This window comes from Hyperoodon ampullatus (assembly GCF_949752795.1).
Source record: "Hyperoodon ampullatus genome assembly, chromosome: 3".
NCBI lineage: Eukaryota > Metazoa > Chordata > Mammalia > Artiodactyla > Ziphiidae > Hyperoodon > Hyperoodon ampullatus.
In genome coordinates, this window is record NC_136916.1 from 127,924,605 (window position 1) to 127,941,734 (window position 17,130).

A 17,130-nucleotide genomic window follows, 5' to 3' on the forward strand; every position below is an offset into this window, starting at 1 on the left:
TCAAACCACGTTTATGTGTGTATCACCTGCCCTGGTACATCTGCCTGGATCCTTCAGGCAGAGAACCTTGAGTCTTGAGTGACAATTTATGATATTCCCCACTAGCCTTGCTGTTTCTCTGGCCATAGATAAGCTCTTCTATCTTCACAATGGAACAATGTGTTAGAACAATCCTAAACCGGACTCCCCTTCATCCTAGTCTCTCTTCAGGGTACTCACCTCCTTTTTAAAAATCCTATTCCTCTGATAATCTTTCATAGTAGACCTAGAAAGTCTATCAAGAGCTTTAGAAAAAACAAAAGTATAATCTTTCCAGGCAGGGAAAGAACACAGTCATTACAAACTCAAGGACAGATTTTCCATTTCTGGAAATATGTGGAAAATAACTATATAACTTCCTTTTGATTCAATCCTCCAACACCTACCTTCCAACGCCTACTTCCCACACATCTCTTTTGCATAGTAACTGTGAACAACATCAACAAGAGTAAATTAAAATTTTCAGTGCTCTTGCTGCTAGTTAAGTTTTGGAGGGGTGACCAGCTATACGATATACTGTGGAAATGTTTCAGTGCTATTCAGTGATTCCTTATAATATCATTTAAAAACTATTTACCTTTGCATGACTGTACCATACTTCAAACAGATGTCTTATTTTTGCATATTAAGGTTGGTTCTATATGGTTAAGATTATTAAAAATATAAATGATAAATAAAACATACAGGACATTTGAACATTATATATTTTTATTTTTTTAATTTTAAGTAATAAAATTTAGGATAATAGATTAAATTCAGAAAAATAAATAAATATGAAATAACAAATATCTATGTGTACAAACATCATTAACAAACAGTAAGAGTTTGCCAGTTTTCCTTATAACTATTTCTTTGTTTTTTATGTGATAGAAATAAAACATTACTGATAAAGTGAAGACCTAATTTTTACTTGCCATCCTCCCCAAGGCATTCACTTTCCTTTTTCTGCAGAAGAAACAACTATCATATATTTGCTATTTATTTTTCAGTCCTTTTTTAAAATTTTACTTCATATAAATGAATCCATGCCAATATGTAGTGTTGTATATGTTTATTTAATTTACTCAAACGCATTGTACAAAGAATCGTGTGAAACATCCTTCTTTCATATTTTTCATTTAACAGAACATTTTCAAGAATTATCCAAGTGGGTACATATAAATCTAGCTTCTCTATATTATTTTATTATTTGATTACATCATAAGTTTTAATCTATTTACCTAGAGTAGACCTTTGAATTGTTCTCATTTTGCTCTATTAGAAACAATTCTGCATTGACCTAAGTTGGATTTGCTTCCTGATGATGACACATCTTAGAAGACCCAGAGTTCCTCTAAGATTTATACTGAAGATCAGTATCACTCAGTCCTTGGCTATGTACATTTCAAGCCTATTAGATGATGTCAATATATTCTTCAAAGGAGAGGTTCCAATTTGCTTTCTACAAGTTGATTAAGAAAGTTCTTGTTTCCCATATTCTAGCAGATGTTTTTTGGGTTGAGAGAATTTTGATTTCTGTCTACAGATGTGGTTTCATTGATAGTTATTTATCTTCACAGTAACCTATTTCTTTTGAATTATATTTGCTCTTATTTAATGTTTTCTAAAAATAACTCATTTTAACTTTCCAATATTGTTGATATAAAATTTGTGACTCTTTCAATAGATATGTATGAGGTGCCTGTCACATGCTGGGCAGTGTACAGAAGGGACAGGCACAGTTCAGAGCCTGTTTGCAAATATTCCCTCAGTGCTTTTGGGATGACTCTTTCCTTGGCCTTAGGTACTTTCTTCACATGCACATGCTGATCACAGAATTAAGCAAAGTAGTTTATTATCAGAAAATTACAAATTTGCAATACAATAAACTACAGCTATATGTAATAAAATGGGTAAATTTTACAAAAATTATGTTGAGTGAAATAAACCAGACAGAAAAGAATACATTTATAATACTCAAATTTATTAATTTCTGAACCAGATCTAGGTAATATTTGCTGTTAAAAATCATAATACTGTTTACACTTATGGACACCAAGGGGGGAAGGTGGTGGGGGAGGGGTGGTGGTGGGATGAATTGGGGGATTGGGATTGACATATATACACTAATATGTATAAAATGGATAACTAATAAGAGCCTACTGTATGAAAAAATAAATAAAATTCAGAAATTCAAAAAAAATCATAATACTGTTTACGTATGAAAGGCTAGTGATTGAAAGGGGACACGGCCAGGACTACTGAGTTGGGAGATATATTCTATTTATTCACCAGCATGATAGTTGCACAGGTACTTTTGTGAAGATTCATTAAGCTATACACTTATGATTTATAAACTATTCTTATTTGTGATATATTTTATAAATAAGGTATTAAATCAAGAGAAAATTGGAACATGAAGTTGAGGAAACCTAAGCTAAGTAGGAAAAAATAGATGAAACAGAAGAGAGGAAAGAGATATAAGGAATCAATCTAGGATTTAAAAAAATCAGATTAATTGAAATTCTAGAAAGGGCAGAAAAACGAGGTAATATTGTCAGAGAGATTACAGAAAGAGAAATTTCTGGATCTGAAGGAAAACAATCTTCAAATTAAAAGAGTCAACTTAGAGCCTTGTGCAATGAATGTGCATTATGCAAAATTAAAACAACAACAAAAAGTTAAAGGGAACACCTAAAACCTTCTTTGAGGACATTAAAAGTACTAAAAATAAGTAAACTAAAACAGTAACAAATCAAAAATTTAAATACAAGTGAACTGGAGTAAGAATAGTATCAGATGTCTCATCAGTAGCATTGGACATTAGAAAACAATGGATTGGGCTTCTCTGGTGACGCAGTGGTTGAGAGTCCGCCTGCCGATGCAGGGGACACGGGTTCGTGCCCTGGTCCGGGAAGACCCCACATGACGCGGAGCGGCTGGGCACGTGAGCCATGGCCACTGAGCCTGCGCGTCCGGAGCCTGTGCTCCGCAATGGAAGAGGCCACACCAGTGAGAGGCCCGTGTGCCGCAAAAACAAACAAACAAACAAGCAAACAAACAAAAACAATGGATTGATGCATTTAGCTTTCAGTAAGAAAATTATTTTCTACCTAGAATTCTGTTCCAAATGAAACAGTTAATGTAAAGAAAGAATAAAGGCATTTTCAGTCGTGTGATATTCATTACGTTTATGTTGAATGTTTTTTACTAAGGAATTCAGTGGAGAATTTATTTCCAACAAAACAAGACAATAGACCAAGAAAGAAGATATGAAAATAAGTGTTAGATCCAACCTAGAAGAAAATGAAGAGGTATTCTAAAACCATATATAAACAGCAGCCTTTGAAAAGAAATGGCAGAATGAGAATTTTGAAAAGCCTCAACTTAGGATGAAGGCAATTGATAGATGGTGAAAATGGACATTCACTTGAACTTGATGCTATGTACATTATCTGTTGGATAATCTGAGAGTTCAGAATTAGGGTCACATTAAGATGCAATAGGATTATATTTTAACTTGGCACTGCATTAAAAAATCTTATTTATGTCATCTAAGTTATCTGAATATTGTTATTAGTTTTAAGTTTCTAGAATCAATTTCAGAAAACTATGTTTACTAGAAGAAGATATGAAAGTAAAGAATTTAGAAGATGAAAGGATGTGAGGAGAAGTGAAAAGAATGAGGAAAATGCTAAGGTTCTCATCTAATAATGTAGCGAGTCAAAAGATAATGTCTGCAGTTTATAGAACAAGAAATGTTTGAAGTTGTTTGAAGAAGCAGAGGTAATTAGAAGAAAAATATGGATGCCAATATAACTATTAGTGGAGGTAGGAATAGAGAGAGATGGAGTTTAATTTAAGTAGCTGTACTTTTGTCATAAACACATCTGCATCACGACTCATATGTACAGAAGAAAAAAAATCTTTATGTCTTAATCTATTCTTTTTTCACTCCTGGGCCTCCCACCTAGTTTCTGATTGCTGTTCTGATTCTATGGCTGATTAAATGCAGAGTCTGCTTTTTCTCTCTCAGCTTGTTCAGAGCCTGATACCTCTTCCTGATTGATATGGCCTCATTCTGGGTCCCTCTGGCTGAAAACTGTGAGCTGCAGCCACATCGTGTATCCTTTCTGCTAATCTGGCACACCGTGCCCAGGCTCTGATGTGGAATATCTCATCTGGGAGTCCTCATTGCCAATCCATTACTTATCTATTTAACATCCATTCCACAGTTAAAATGCAGGGGGCTTGCAAAGCCTAATTTTAGACTCTGTTTGCCTGAATAAGATGGTGCAGTGTTAAAATGATATGGTGGGAGGGTGGCCCTCCAGTCATTGCCTGAGTTCTGAAGGGAACTGTATTGGTACCCTATTGCTACTGTAACAAATTACCAGGCACTTAGTGGTTTAAAACAACATGAGGTTATTATCTTATAATTCTAGAAGTCAGATGTCTGAAATAGGTTTCACTTTACTAAAATCAGGGTGTCAGCAGGTTTCCATTTCTTTTGGAGGTTCTCAGGAAAATCTGTTTTTATACCTTTGCTGCATGCTTGAGGCCACCTGCATTACTTAGCTCTTGGCTTCTTCTTCCATCTTCAAAACCAACAGAATAACATTTTTCACATCTCTTGCTCTCTTTTTTCTGCTTCCAATTTTAAGGACCCTTGTAATTATACTGGGTCCACAAAGGTAATCCAGGATAATTTCCCCATCTCAATATCTTTAATTTAGTCACATTGGCAAAGTAAGGTAACATCATCACAGGTTCCAGGGATGAGGATGTGGACATATTTGGGAGACGATTTTTCCTACTACAGGAGCCAAGGCTAAAATTTCATTCTGTGCTAATTGTCTCCAATACATTTCTAATGTAATTCCTTTCCGGGAAGCATAGTTGTCTGACAGCCTTGCTTTCCTATCCCTCTCTCACTCTTTCCCCTCCCTTTAACCCCCAGAATCCAATAGAGAGATTTCCCATATGCCATTCTCTCCTTCCTGCCTTCACCTTTATTGTTGAGCCATTATTAGAAGCAGGCGTATTTTTTTCTATACATTTGGAGAACTCTATATTGACATGATAAAGAAAGGATGCAAGGGTAGAACAAGGAAGAGGTGAAATCAATTTAGAAGTTTTTTAAAAAGACAATTGCATGGATCTCAAGGTGACAGTCTTTTTGGATAATCCTATTTGGCAGATAAGAAGGTGTTTATTACCTATTCTTTCTTTTTTCTTTTTTTCTGCAACAAATCTTTATGTTCTCTAAGTCAGATAGATGTCTCTCAGTAGGGAGAAGGTCAGATACTCAAGAGGCGAAGAAGAACTGTACAAAAACAGTTCTTCTGTTTTTGTACAATCAAAATATCAATGTGGGGCTTCCCTGGTGGTGCAGTGGTTAAGAGTCCGCCTGCCAATGAAGGGGACATGGGTTTGATCCCTGGTCCGGGAAGATCCCACATGTCACAGAGCAACTAAGTCCGTGAGCCACAACTACTGAGCCTGTGCTCTAGAGCCCATGAGCCACAACTACTGAGCCTGCATGCTGCAACTACTGAAGCCCATGTACCTAGAGCCCGTGCTCCGCAACAAGAGAAGCTACAGCAATGAGAAGCCAGCTCACCGCAACGAAGAGTAGCCTCTGCTTGCCACAACTAGAGAACTCCCGCACACAGCAATGAAGACACAACACAGACAAAAATAAATAAATAAATTTATTAGAAAATATAAATGTGTTAGAAAGTACATTCTCCTCTAGCATACAGTGGGTAATGGGAAATGTGAAAATATAAAGAAATATTTTTGATATGAAGTTATTCATTAGAAGTATCAAAAATAGTGATTTAAAAATGGTTCTCCATAATTGGAGGGATGGACAAGAGACATGAATTATTTGATTCTTTATTATATGATTTACATAGGAAACAAAAAGTTGAAAGAATTTTTAATAAAATACTGGGTGAATTTCGGTCTAAGAAATTGATCTGGAGAAAATTAGAGGTTAAAATAATCTCTTTTAGTTACAGATATTTCAGTAGTCTAAAGGGAATCTTTGTACAAAGCAGAAATGGTACATCCTCTGGATAAATGCAGCCCCGTGGGGTGCACCTTAAGAAAATAGATGTCTTTATGCTAATTAGTACAATGTGCCACTTTCTCTGGGCAGATGCCTTCATATGTCTGAGTTTGCAGCTTAGCAAGCATAGGGTAGGCTGGATTTCATACCCCATGGCCCATCACTCGGACACCCTCCTGAAGTCTACCACCAGCAAAACCAAATGAGGTACTCATGCATGGATAATTCAATTGTCCAATATTCCCAGTTATATTACTGCAAATTGGCTGAAAAATGCAATATATGGAGCTTCAGAATTCAAAGAACCATTGGTGCTTATATTTGCTGTTGTTGAGTTTCAATATAAAAGCATTTACAATTTTGTTGGCATTTCTGCTATTTTCAAAATTTTCTTGTTTTATAGCCAATAGCAATATTGCATTTTTTTTCTCACTTTATAAAACTCAGTTTTGCACCCAGGACAAGGCAGTCAACTTAATGTATCTTAGTGCAGTTGAAAAGGTGGTTCCTCATCTGTGGAAAATTTGAAAATAGTTAAATCAACTATTACCCACTCTGGTTTTTATTATGGCCCATGCACTGGAAATTCTAAGCATCATATATAAGAAAGTATTCCTCCTTGAAAAATAAATTTTTATTCAAATTATAAAGACAACTGCTGCAGTTTGTGCCATATGTAATATCAAATCAGCTTTTGAAATTCTTAAAACTTAATTTTATTATCAATTTATTTATTATTGCTTTGTATTTTATTTTATACTTACTTTAATTTGTTACCCATTAGCACTGAATAGAAACATTGTATGTAACGTGAAAGTTAATATGGAGAACTCTTAGTTATAAGTATATTCAATCGCTGGCATGCACAGATTCAGCTACCTGTGTTCATTTCTAGAGCACATTTGTAATGATTTGAAATTACTCCAGCTTCATACTGATATAGTAGTTTTTTTTTTTTTTTTTTTTTTTTTTGGCCGTACGCGGGCCTCTCACTGTTGTGGCCTCTCCCGTTGCGGAGCACAGGCTCCGGACGCGCAGGCTCAGCGGCCATGGCTCACGGGCCCAGCCGCTCCGTGGCATGTGGGATCCTCCCAGACCGGGGCACGAACCCGTGTCCCCTGCATCGGCAGACGGACTCTCAACCACTGCGCCACCAGGGAAGCCCCTGATACAGTTTATATATCCAACTCCTGTAGTACTACAATTTGCTAAAGTTAATCAGTAGTTTTGGATTTAAAAAAGTGGTAGTACAGTGTTTTTCAAGACAAAGAAACCAAGCTTACTTCAATTCTATCACTCAATACAATCACTCAGAAATTTTACTTGTATTTTAAAATATAAAAGTACAAATTTAAAAGAGTACAAACTATAAGATGTCATATTTTTGTTTGATAGACACAAATTTTAGGTTACATGGAAACTTTTACTGAATTAGAATATAATCTTCAAAAAGTAAAACATCTCTTTAAATTGCATTTTTGAAACTAAAGAATGAATCGAGAAAAAAAGGGAAGTAATTTAGATACAACATTATTAGTGTCTTTCAAATGGCCTATTTGCTCACTTTATTCAATAAGTCCATACTTGTGTGCCACAGCAAGAATTTCACAGTAGTAATGCATAGACAATCTAAAATACTTATAGGATGAGCTAAAGTACTTATCTACGATAGCACAGAATGACTAGTACTCAGGATGGCTGTTTGGTAGTGTTGTCAGTCTGACTGGTTACAATGTCAGTCAGAAGCACAGTGGCAGGCAGGATGCTATTACTACTGCTCTTTTAAGACCTTGCCATTGAACACTGGTGTCCTTGGTCTGTGTCTATGATCCTGGGGATCAACCTCCTCAGCTTATATGTCCACAGCAGCTGTCTCACATATAATATTGCTTTAATATTAGCAGAAACCATAGATTTCATGTTAACTAGCAAGAGTGGGAAGAAAGAAAGTGACGTTCAGACACTATGGTGTGGACCAGTTCCCTGAACTCAGGCAAGATTCTCTTAGATAACTATTTAGAAGTTAGGAAGGGATGAGAATACCCAGGTGAAGTTAGGGATGGAGAAGGCTAAATATTTGAGTCCTTATTTTATCTTTGGTGTATTTACAGTGATAGGAAATGTACTCAGAAAGTTTTGTTTCTTTTGGCTATTTTAATCCCAGAGTAATTTCCCCTCCTATGTGATACTACTATATTCTTTAAGGCAGTTAAGAGATATGAATTAATGCCTTAGTACTGTCTACTTTGTGAGATTCATTATTACAAAGAGTTTAATTTACCCATACCACATGTTTTCTACTGATTAATGGTTAATTTTATAATGAATAAATCTGAAGGAGAATGTTAAGTGTAGGTTAAAGATTATAGAAATATAATTATTCTAAGCTACTTTTAATGAAAGTGAGTGCATTAAGATTCCAGTATTTAACTCATTTTTTTCTAAAAAATAAATGAAAACTGACAAGTTTAGTATCCTATCCTACCACTATCCTACAGATTAAAAAAGCAAATAACAATAGTGCTGAAACCCTGGTTTTCTAGGACAGTTGGAACTGAAAGTATTGCAGGTCTTTCTTCAAGAGGAAGATAGTCATGAATTGTTTAAAAGTTTAACTTAAGTGAGTTACAATAAAAGGAATATCTAACCTTAATTTTTGAAAAGGGTATGCACATTAAAGTTTCAGCAAAACAAACCATGTTTATTGCAAAATTCATCATAAAAATGGGTTTCCTTGCATTTTAATCACATACTCTAAAAACATGTTTTGTTATTAATATAATATCATATAATATTATAGTTATTATAGCACACTATTCTTAACCAGATTTTACTTAGAACTCAATTTATATAATGTTCCTACCCTCACAGTTTGGGGTCCCTTGAACCTTAATTTAATATTTTGATTAAAATGATATTGAATATAGACAAGAAATATACACAAAGCTTGCATCTACAATTCTGGGATAAAATATTAAGTTCAATCCTGATCTTACATACAAGTTTTGTTAGCTTTATCCCTTTTTTTTCCTAAAGTGTACTTCTTGCTAGTTATCTGTTTTTTACCCTCTGACTCTCTAGGTTTGAGGCCTGTATTAGTCAGTATAGGCTAATTTATGCTGTGAAAATAAACAAATCCAAAATATCAGTGGCTCAGTGCTATGAAAGTTTGCTCAGCTATACACCATGAGTTCCACATGGGTCATGTGGTGCTTCGGTCCACAGAGTACTCAGATCCTCAGTGAATTAGCACCACTACCCTGTAGATGGGTGATTATGGAAAAAGTAGCTTTCTCCATCATGTAGGTGTGGAAAGATAAACCTAGGGAATCACAGACAGGTCTTTCAGTGCCTTAACCAGGAAGTGTCAAACCACTGCTACTCTTGTGTCATTGGCCAGAACCAGCTACATGACCTCAATTTAATTGCCACGGAGGCTGGGGGAGGTAAGGGAGGAAATGGGAGGTTTGGTGAACACCACTGTTACAGTGCCCTTCCTTACTCTTGCCAGTAGCTAAATTTTTTACTGCTTAATATGAGTGTAGCATCTTGGAAACTGCCCTCTCATCTGTTTGGATTTCCAAACATTGTCAGCATCTGTACTCTCTATCTCAAATTTTGGAATGCTCTTTTGTTAACCACGAATGGATGTAGGAATTCCTCATCGCCTGTTGTAAAAAATGACTGTACTCACTGGTTGTCCCCAGGCTCTCTGAAATAAGACAAAAATCTCAGAACAGGCTTTAAAACTAATTTTATAAATGTGTCTCTAAGTAAAATTTGGTTACGTCTCTATTTGGACTGCCTCTAGTCTCTATGCTCCAGAGACTCAGAAGAATTTGAAATGCTCTAGCAATAGACATTAGAGAGGCCAAGGGGTAGCAAAAGACTGAGTTAAGTTCTCCTTCCCCTATTTTTTTCACCCAATTACCTTGTTTACAGAAATTTCTGCCCAGAGCATTGATCTCTATTTATACAAATTTTTAAAGTGTGTTGAGGAAAAAGATCAATGCAATAAAGCAATATACAGGTAGAGAATTTGGTTGGTTGGTTGGTTTTCCCTTAAGAAGATTTGCTCCACAGATTTGCATAATACATCATGTAGTGAAAACTCAGGAAAAATAAAGAGCAGAGATTGTCCTTGTAAAGCTTACATCATGGAGAATCCAAGCATATGAGTATGATCCAAAGATAAGCTAATAGGAAAAGAATAGGAGAAAAGAGGTTTGACTTCTGGCACCTAAACTCATCAATCAAATAATGATCCCTTGTGTCTTGAGGAGGAGACAGAGCTGGAAAGAATGACAAGGAGTGCTATCCTGTTGGAGAGTCCTCCACATAAAACAAACAAACAAACAAGAATACATGATGATAGAAATAAAATCCCCTGGCTTTTCTGTTCTTAATCCTTTAGGGCTTAGCCATCAAGCCTATGATGAACTGGGGATATATGGTTAATGCCTCATAAGAACTTCCTTCCTTCAAGAGGCCAATCTCTGGCAACAACCACAGCCTCTTGTATGTATTATGCAAGAAAAAATAAGAGATAGCTTAGAATTTTACCTCAGGAGATGTTGACTGACCCAAATACTAAGATATTAAATTGAATTTGAGAATACTCTGCCCATGGCCAAAAATGGATTCCTTCTTGTGTTTTCTATCTCAAGTCATGACCAGAAAATTCTTCTTTTGACCAAGGTGGAGCAACAGGGACTGGATTTACTCTGCCTGAAACAGCAACAACAGCAAGAACAATAAAACAGAAAAAAACGAAATAATGGTTTTCAAAACAGTGGACACCAAGCAATGAAGAAAAGGGAGATGGGAAACAAATAAGGCTAGCCCTACTACTGCCCAGCTTACTGCTTTGAAAGAGTTTCCAAGCCACAGTGCAGGGAGTCGAAACTGAGGTAGAGCCCTAGCACATTCCCTAAGTTGAGGGGACAGAGCTGAGGGTCTGAAGAGACCTAGAAACCTAGTGTTCACAGGATAGAGTCATAGGAGAGAACACTGTAGAGAGAGAATACAGGAGACTTGCTGAATGTCCATCTAAATTGTCCAGCAAATTACTGTTCAGCATATGCATGTGAGGAAATTACCTGAGGTCAGGGAAATAACCATGTAATAATAATTTAAAAAAGGAGAATAGTACCTGATGTTCGAGCAAGACACCGTGAACAGTGTCTTTTCCTACCAAATAAACTGGAAAAATTGATGAATTCATGGAACATTGAACAGAGTATCCAGGAAGGTCTTGATTCAGAAATAGGGAATAACAAACCCTAGACTGAGCACTGCTCTAAATCTACATAACAAATCATAAAAACAAGGTCCAAAATAACAAACCATTTCCAAGTAACTTAATTGCACTTTAGAACAAAGTTCAAAGATGAATTTTAGGAATAAAAAAAATTATCCATTATAGAATAAAGTCAAATTCACAATGTCAGGAATCTATCAAAGATTACTGGACATACAAAGAGCCAGGAAAAGAGACCCAAAATTAGGAGAAAAGTCAATCAAGACCCAGAACTGACAAAAATGTCTGAATTATCAAAAAAGTCATTAAAACAATTAACAAAATTATAATAAAAAGTAGAGACATAGAAGATATTTTAAAAAGATCAAAATCAAGCTTCCTCAAATAGACTCCAATAAAAATTTAAAAAATTTTTAATATAAAAATAAATTTAAAAATTAAAAAAAATCAAACTTTGAAATGTGAAAACCATAATATCTGAGATAAAAATTCTGAATAGGATAGATGTCATATCAGATATTACAGATAAAGATATTAAGGACTGTAAGGATATAACAATAGAAACTATGCAAAATAAAATACAGAGAGAAAAAACTTTAAGGAAATGAAAAGAGCATCAGTAATTTGTAGGTCAACTTCAAGCACACTGCTGTATATGTAACTGTAGACTTTCAGTGGGGAGGGATTAGACAGAAAAAAAATTGAAATGATAGCCAGTACACTTCCAAACATGATGGAAATGATAGACCCAAATATCCAAGAACCTCAATAAACCCAAAGCACAAGTAAAATGAAGAAAACTATACCAAGGTATGTCACAATCAAATTGCTCAAAACCAGTGATGAAAAGAAAATCTTAAACCAGCCAGGAAAAAAAAAAAAAGATATATACAGAGGAACTAAGGTGCAGATGAGTGAATATTTCTCAGGACAAATAATAGAGCAAGGAAATAGTGATGAAATACCTTTAAAATACTGATAAAAGGTTAGGAGTGGGGGATAGAAGTGTTCATAAAGGTAGGCTTTATGATGGAACTGTTTTCAAAGTTACTTAGGTGGTGATACAGGATTCCATTCATTTGTCAAAACCCGTCGAACTGCTTGTCACAGAATAATATTTAATACATTCAAATAACAATAAAAACAATAAAAATAAACCAGGTCATAAGGCAAAAGATCAAATGTAGACTGTGACATATGTATCTAACTGTATTACTGATGAATCACATAACAACATTGAAGTGAATGTGGAAGAAATTAGGCAGTGACCTAAGTAACTTTAGAAAACAGTGTTGTGACTGCATATCATAAGGCTAAAGATAATAATAATAAATAAAAATTACTGTATGAAGACACTGTACTATAGTTTTATTTTTCTGCATTCAACATGCAAAGCTTGGCTTAAATGATGTCTCTAATAAATGGTCACTAATTATCTTTATTTGTACTTTTTCATCCCATATTTCACAAAAAAACTGAGTTTAAAATCCTTCCTAATATGAAGAGTATTTGGGGGCTTTGTCTGACAAAATTGTAGACTGTGAGATGAGCTATAATAAAAACTATTTTTGAAGAATCCTAGGAAGCAGCTAGGAGATTGAAGTGATACAGCAGTGACATGATCTAGTGAATGGTAGTTAAGATGGGGTAGAGACAAGGTCATTGGGAGTGAGGAGGTCCAGTAATTGAGAGGTTGAGCTATTGTCCTATGATATAATCTATGATGACAAAAATAAACAAATGTAAAAATGTTTAACTATGAATTGAATGGCTTCAGTATATTTTATTAGTCTTGAAATTTAGTTTCTGATGTCTGTTGAGAAAGAGGGGTCAAGAGTAAGTATGGTTATAGTGAAAGGAGGGACCTGAGAATTATTAAAGCCTAGGGAAAGAACAAAAAGAACAAGCAACTAGGAAGTATGGAAGAGAGTTGAAGTCACCCATATTGTCTTTATTCACATGGAAAAACGTTATAAAGTCACACTATTTATAATCAGAATATCACTTTGAACAGACCTTCCTTATGTTATTAGTATTGAAAGATTCATAGGACATAATCCTTAGGAAAAATTTCTTAGCAAAGCAAAATCTTCCAATCCTGTTGATAAAAGACTCTCTAAAGTAGAAATCATATTTATTTAAAGAACATAAAATCTGGCTCCAAGGAACACAGTTAACTTCCCTGAATATGGATTTACCTGAACAGATGCTCTAGTACTTTTATTTGGAATAGCAAATGAGGCCACGTGTATTTTCAGAATTAGCACATACAACAGATGAAAATTGGACATTGCACGCATTTTCACTGTTATGGAGATTTTGCTATGAGATACCCCAGATGTTACTCTTTGGCAAACAGTTGTTATTTTTTGTTTGGGGCTCAGAAGATTATCTTATGATTCTGGATATGTACCAATCTTATTCTCCAAGCGTCTGGCCTAATTTGGTCAAGTGAATAATATAATTGGACTTCCTTACTAATGAGGTTATATGTAAAGTGACAGTTCACATGGTTTGGGAATCCTTCATGAATAACACTGCCTTTCCCATGCAGTGTGATGTAGTTTACTGTTTAATGAATGATGATTGTTGATTGAACAGAAGGCTTTATGTTCAACACGGAGACAAATGTTACACCTTCCTTTGGGCTCTACTACCTTTCATTATAGTATGACATTTTAATAGATGCTGAAAAGCAGGCTGCTTCTTATTCAACAACGGTAATTGGTTAGTTTTGTTTTTCTTCAAGTATTTATGATGTCGCATCTCTTTTTGTAACTAATTTATATTTTTGATGTTAGTTATTTTTTAATTTATTCATTTAGAATTCAAACTATTTATTGAATCTTTGCAATGAAACAGATAGATGCTGTGAAAATATGTGTGTTCCAAAATTCTTCCATCTTGGTGGGATGTCCAAAATTGGTTTCATCTAACCAAAATACATCAGATGTAAAAACTTTCCTTTTTGCTTCCACTAATGTCGTAAGTAGATGAGCCCCCGCTCTTCATTCAAACCACTTAAAAAGTTCTCTGGGCTATTAGATGGATGTCTCTTACTTCGGCCAGGTGGGGGTAATTTCTCCAATCAATAGCCTTATTAAAAGAGCCAGAGGTTGTGTTTACCTGTTTCAATAAACTATAGCCAGTGCAATATCCACTATTGGGGCTGCCATTTAATTAATTAACATCATAGTCCCTTTTAGTCTATTATGATCCATCTATTTTTACAGAGGTTATGCAGGTAAAATGAACAGGGATATTCTGGGAACCACCATTCTGTATCCAAGCTACTGAAAGTAGTTCTACTCTCTGCAACGCCACCCTGATATAGTATAGCTTCTTTTGCCTGGGGAGAGACCAGTTTAAGGCATTTCCATTTGACTGTTACTAATGTTTTTTCTATAGGTCCGGGAACCAAAGTGAGAGTTCTGTTAACTGAAAGGTATATCTATACTAATTCCGTACTCAGAACTTAGGTAAATAACCACACGTTGAAGCTACAGATTCATTGGATTCTCTGTCAGACAAATTTGGCAACAGTACATTTATCAACTGTACTTCATATGTGCCAGTCTAACTTGGTGGTCACCATAGTGTTTTATATAATCTAGCATGGAAGTCAGTTTGCACATTGTATGCAAGGACATTCAGAAGATCTGGGTATTCTCCCTTCCCTAGTATTACAGTTAGTCTGATAAATGTCAGCAAGTACGTTTGGAGAAGGATTGAGAATACTTACTTGTGGTGATATTACAGGGCTCTTTTTCAAGGGAAATCAACTTCCTTTTCAGTTCATACCCGCTGACTCAGAACTTACCAAGAATTAGAAACTAGATGGAACTTCCATTCACTGGTTTTTGTTTTCCAGGAAAAACAATTAAAGTTACCCTTGTGGACTATCCACTCATTGTGTACCATGTTTATTAATGGATCCTTGGTTTCTATTTCTACCTTGCTACTCATGATGTCAATTATATCCACCTTGCCTCTGATACATGAGTAGTTTAAGTGCTTTCACTGTTCTTATCCAGAGTTCTATGACTCACATTAAACTAATGAGATCAGTTCCAAGGTATCACCTCTTTCTGTCAACTCTGAGTTATAGGTGGCAGCCACCACAGTGCTTCTCAAATATGCTGTCACATTAATTCCTTCATTATTGATTTGATAAAAGGATTGTCCTCTGAGACCTCTTAATGAATACAGTAGGTTAATTCTTTGGTCTCGAATAAAAAAGCAGTTTAACAACTTCACCACCTTGAGGCTTTAGATCCCTTTAATAACACACTAGGGATTATCACCACAAACAAGGCAGTATTTATTGTCACATGACTGATGAGTGATTCTTTTCTAGAACCCCATCATAGAGTGTGCTTTTTAGAATAATTTCTTGTACCAACTTTCTTAGCTTGAGTTTTCCTGAGAACAGAACCTGAGATAAGCACTTAAGTGCAGTTTTAATTATTTGGGAAGTGACTCCATAAAGTTGGAGGAAGGGAGTTGGGAGAATAACTAGGGAAGTAGTTAAAGACTAAGTGTGCAATGTGGAAGTACTTCTATGAGCAGTGGGCACGTAATTCACCGCATTTGCTGAGGGGTGTGCAGAATACCTCCCAGAGGTATTCTGAGGAGGGGAGGCTGGAAAATATATCCACTACTTCCATTGTCCTTTGGTAGAGCTTTAGCTGGAGAAAGTATTATTTCTTTTGCCATCTGGTTGTACTTGCATGCTGACTGCAATATCAAGGAAAGTCTGGGGGAGAAGATGAAAATACATACATTGTTTGCACTTTGGGGCCAAATTCTCAGTGCAAGGTGACTCTGAGCTTGTGTGCACCTGTCCATTGTACATGTGGCTAAAATTAAAAGTACATCGATGTATGTGAGGCTGGGCTTTTACCTGAGACTAAGGAAAAAAATAATGTACAAGAACTCAAAGAATACTGTATTCTTGAAGCCTTCCTGAAGAATATTTTGTAGGATGAGTTTTATCCAACGAAGACAAGACTGGGGAAACTTCAGCAAAGGGATTCCTAGTGAGAATTAAATACATTCAATTGGAGATTCAAGGCTAACACTAAGATGGGAACAAGGGCAGAAAATTACTATGTAAATACTATATATTCTGAAGAAAATAAAACAACATAACTAGGTAATAGGTGGGAGCCAAAGGATACCATTTAAATATGGCAATCCAATTTGTAGAAGCCAAAATAAGGAAGGAGTAAACTGAGAGCATTATAAAAATGTAAAGGTAACAACAAGGATAAAACTAGAAACACTTAAAAAAAAAAAAAAAAAGAAATACACAGAGAAAGAATCAGAGCAATATAGAATAATATGGTAGAGTTTCAAGCAACTATTTCAGTCCTATCCATTAATGTGAATGGGTTTTATTCACATATTAAAGAAACAGATTCTCAGATTGGCTCAGAAAAGCAAAGCTCATTACTTTCTCTATAGTCAGTTTTTCTGAAATATTTTATTAGATAGGTCTTTGTATATACATACAATACTCTAGCAATGTCTTTGTGTATATATACAATACTCTAGCAATATGATTATATCAATATATATAAATCCTAGCTTGTTTCACCAAAAGTGTCTCAAAATTTAAATGCAAAGACACCACAATAGCAACAGCCATAACTAGTGCTTAGATATTTCTAACTACAATTCCCTACTGAAAAGGAACCAGGACTCCTTGAAGAAATGACTGATACAAGGTCTGAGATAGGGAAAAAACAAGGTGAGTCCTTGTTGGGTATATCTT